Source organism: Pinus tabuliformis, chromosome 1_2, assembly GCF_031772625.1.
Source record: "Pinus tabuliformis cultivar Carrire ecotype Pingquan chromosome 1_2, CPIR1, whole genome shotgun sequence".
NCBI lineage: Eukaryota > Viridiplantae > Streptophyta > Pinopsida > Pinales > Pinaceae > Pinus > Pinus tabuliformis.
Window position 1 is genome coordinate 1,179,229,869 of NC_142298.1, and position 4,912 is coordinate 1,179,234,780.

Consider the following 4,912-nt stretch of genomic DNA (forward strand, 5'->3'; position numbering starts at 1 on the left):
TCCAGCCATAAGGCCGGACTTGAAATCTTATAAATCCAAATTCATAGTTATCGACGATTCCAGTATATTATAGCACGCTCTTATATATAACCCCTAGACCTCGCCGATTGCAATATGCGATGGGGAAGCAAACCTGATAACACATATATTCTAGTTAATAAAGTCGTTGGGTCCAGAAGACATGTGCGCCCTATATATATAACAATGTAAACTTTGAAATTGGAACTATAAACTCAAAACGGGAACTCTGGCCAAAAAACACCAAAAAAAACATCAAAAACAGTGCTAAAAACGAAAAGTGTGTATACTGGAACGATGTTTTTTTTTTAGGTGTCAATTTTGAACGTGTTTTAAAAATGGCAGTGACTACAAAATTTACTACGAAATTTTCGTGCAAAATATAGCTTCAAAACGAAAGTGTTGGTACTGGAATAATGATTTTTTTTTTTAGGGCCAATTTTCAAACTTTTTAAAAAATGCTAATAAAACCAATTTTTTATGTCTCAAACAAAGTTAAATTTTAAGGAAAAAACACATTAATGTTTCTGGTAGAATATCATTTTTCTTTCCTAAGTATAAATTTAACATGTTTTCAACCACAACATGCTAGATACAAAAGAAATTGAAATTTTTTCAACTATAAAACTAAAAAAACATGACCACTACATGTACACTATGGACATTTACTGGCATTTCAAACTTCTTCTTGGCAAGGCACTCATGGACCACAACGCTACCAAAGACGACATGTTATTCTCCTTAGACTGCAAGCAATAACAACTGGCTTCTACAGATAGAAGGTTGGCTTAAATTGAAAGGCAATTGGGTATTCCTCCATACCCAAGCTACTCTCTTGACAGTAGAAAATAACCTATCCAAGTAGAAGCCATTTGATTATGATCCCACCTCTTGAAGATTTTCTATTAAATTCTCTTTAGTTTTATGTCTTATTTTTGCATGCCATTATTTTCTAAAGACCCAAGAGGTCAAGATATTGTTTTTACGATATTGTTTTTACTTTCCTAGATTTAGCTAACAAGGTTAGATTCAATTCTGGAAAGTTTATATTTTTGCATTTGGTCGAATTTGTCTAATGGAAAATTGCTTTGATTCTCCTTATTTGGAAAGAATACAAAATTTAACTTTACAAAGAAAACACATAAATTAAAATAATGAATTATGTTTGTAATCATTATATTTCAAAACTTGATATTTAAATTGAATTGATAAACTTACAAAAACTTAATACTTACAATTATTTCTTTAGCTTTCTCTTTATATATAATAAAGCTATGCATATCACATTAAAAAAATATTAAAAATAAAATAAAATATTTAATATTTCTACAGATAAAAATTGAAAGTTTTACCAATATGAATAATACTATGAAAAATTGACATGAATTTATTTTAGCTTTAAATCTCTTGATATGGAATCTTTCCTCAAATTTAATATTAAAAAAAAATTACATAACATTTAATAAATCTTAAATTAAAATAAATCTATATTAATAAATTAACCTTAGCCGAGAGGCTCATTTTACAATACAATATAATGTGTAAGGATGTTTGTCCCTCATAAAGGTTGAAACTTTGTTCATATGTGCCAAAATAAAAAATCTAAAAAATATCTAAAAAAAAAAAAACTATACAAAACATTGAAATAATATCAGCTCATTTAAAAAAAAAATATTTGGATCCCTCTGGCTCATATTAAATCTGTATTTAATATAGATCTATGCTGATATTTTTCCAATTCAACATATCATAGAACATTCTAACACTACACATGATATCAATACAACTTTGAACCAGAGAGTATGATTATTCATAAAAACTTCCATTTTATAAAATCAATAATTAAGAATATGGTAAATATTATTCCATTTAAATAAAAATCTTATCCATGAAAGATAAATGGATACCATAAAAAAAAAATATTCAATTCTATTAAACACACCACATAAATTATGAAATTATTTATATGATACATGTATAAATATAATATTAAATATTTTGATTTTAGAATTTTGAATATATTGTAAAATACAAAGCAACTTAGTACTCATCACATGAATTAAACACAACACATAAATTATGAAATTATTTATGTGATACATATATAAATATAATATTAAATATTTTGTTTTTATAATTTTGAACATATTTTAAAATAGGAAGCAACATAGTACTTATCACATTTAAAGATATGTGATACATGTATCAATATAATATTAAATATTTTGCTTTTAAAATTTTAAATATATTTTAAAATACAAAGCAACATAGTATTTTTTACACGATTTGTTTTATTTTTTTCATATTATGTATAATTTGTTAAATAATTTTTACAAGAATTTTTTTATTTTTATTTTCATATATAATATGTTAAATAATTTTCACACGACTTTTTTTTTCATATATAATATGTTTATATTATTTAAGGATTTGAAACTTGGGATCAAAGTCATCGATCACGCAGTCATAGCCAGTCAGGATACAAAGCTATTTAATATTATGTGAATTTTAAAATACAGAAAACTTAATATGTAACAAGATGCTTATTGTGTAGTCAGATGTTTATTGCTTGTAATACTATGTAAGGTGCTTATTGCTTTGACCGGATTTTTTCGCCGATGATTGATCAGCGACCGCCAAATCCAGAAAAACCAGTTTACTTATTCTATTACGGTATGATAATATTCTGCCAATAGAAATAGCGATTACCTGCGATGCCTTACCATCGATGGACGAAGACATCATGATCTCTGAGAGTCTGAAGGAATTGCAGGCATTCCCCATTAACTTCTTCAGATAATTCCGAAGAACACTGCAGGAAGAGTTCGTCAATGAGACGCATGAATCCTGTTCCTCTCATATTCTTCATCTCTCTGGTCACATGTTCGAATCCCATTTTCACAACCACAAAATCCCCATCGCTAACACTCATTTCACTCAGCCATCCTGCAATGTCGAAACACTCTCTGCTTCTGCTGCTGCTGCCAGTATCTCGCACTACCTGCTTTATTGAGTTCAGAGACCTACGTGGCAGAGACTCGAATCCACTCATATTGAGGGCATAAGTATCAAATGTCTGGTTCTGCTTTGGATAAGAAGCCAAGAACCACCCTGCATCTGCATTGACAGTCTTGTTACTGCGCGCAGCGGCACCCCTGGGCCGCCCTGCCCCGCCCGACCGGCGGCAGGAATCGACCCGTCGCCGGTCGGGCGGGGCGCTGCGCGCCGCAGCGGCACCCCAGGGCCACCCCGCCCCGCCCGACCGGCGGCGGGTCAATTCTGCCGGTCAGGCGGGGCGGGGTGGCCCTGGGGTGGCGCTGTCGTGCGCAGCGCCATCCCCGGGCCCCTCCGCCCCACCCGACCAGCGGCGGGTCGATTCCCGGAATCGACCCGCCGCCGGTCGAGCGGGGTGGGGCGGCCCGGGGTGCCCCTGCACATCATCTGCCTCGATTAATTTACGTCTCCCGTGAAAAAAGGCCTGGTTGGAAGCATCATTATAAGGCGGGTGCGTTGAATTCCCTGGTAATTACAGTACGCCATTCTCCGTCTATTCATGAATTTCTATGTCACTGCCGCGCGCAGTGCCGCCCCCGGGCCGCCTCGCCCCACCCGACCGGCGGCGGGTCGATTCCCGGAATCGACCCACCGTCGGTCGGGCGGGGAATCGACCCGCCGTCGGTCAGTCGGGCGGGGCGGGACGGCCCGGGGGTGCCGCTGCGCATCATCTGCCTCTATTAATTTAAGTCTCCCGTGAAAAACGGCCTGGTTGGAAGCATCATTATAAGGCGGGTGCGTTGAATTCCCTGGTAATTACAGTACGCCATTCTCCTTCTATTCATGAATTTCTATGTCACTGCCGCGCGCAGCGCACCGGAATCGACCCGCCGTCGGTCGGGCGGGGAATCGACCCGCCGTCGGTCAGGCGGGGCGGGGCGGCCCGGGGGTGCCACTGCGCATCTTCTGCCTCGATTAATTTACGTCTCCCGTGAAAAAAGGCCTGGTTGGAAGCATCATTATAAGGCGGGTGCATTGAATTCCCTGGTAACTACAGTATGCCATTCTCCGTCTATTCATGAATTTCTATGTAATTACGGCAGACTGCTCACATTCAAGAGCCAGTTCTTTGACAGACTCAGTAATGCCAGGCGCAACGGTTACGCCATGGTTGAACTGGATGGAATTGATGTGGATGTGTCGGACATACTGGATTTTCCTCCTGAACGCGTGGTAGCGGCTTACGATATGCAGATGAGCGTGATGGCTTACTGGAGGGTGGTTACTCTGAGGATGGGCGATGGAATTCCTTTGCGTCTACAATTCATGTGCAAAAAATTGGTGATGACTGAGTTTACCAGTGAGTTTCTCACCCAAGTGGGAGGTCCCAAATATGGTTCCATGGAGGAGATAATGGAAGAGAGCCCTGAGGTTGCGAATAAGAGGAGTAGCTTGACCAACAGCATCGGTATGCTCACAGAGTCCAAGAACACTGTTGAGGCTATCATGGACCGGATTACAAAGGTTTGAAACATCATATTTCCAACTTTGATCGGATTACTCTTCTTTTTTCTTACCATAACGACCAGTCCTGCAGTCCCGTCGAAAGTTTATCCAGCGTAAATTATGTATTCAGGTCATTAGCTATGTACCGTCTTCCTTGATTTCATGGTGATACGATATTTTATTTTCCGAAGTAGCAGTGAACTGTGTGGGTAATCCGGTTGTAGTCAAGTCAATAATGTACAGTCTACCTTAATTTCCGTTAATATGAAGGTTTTGTCATGGTGATGCCATGATTTTTGTTATCTCTGACATCTTACATTTTTAACTTTTATAAATCGTACATATTTTATTTTATTTTATTTGCCATGAAAAAATTCATAATTTTAATGGTTAA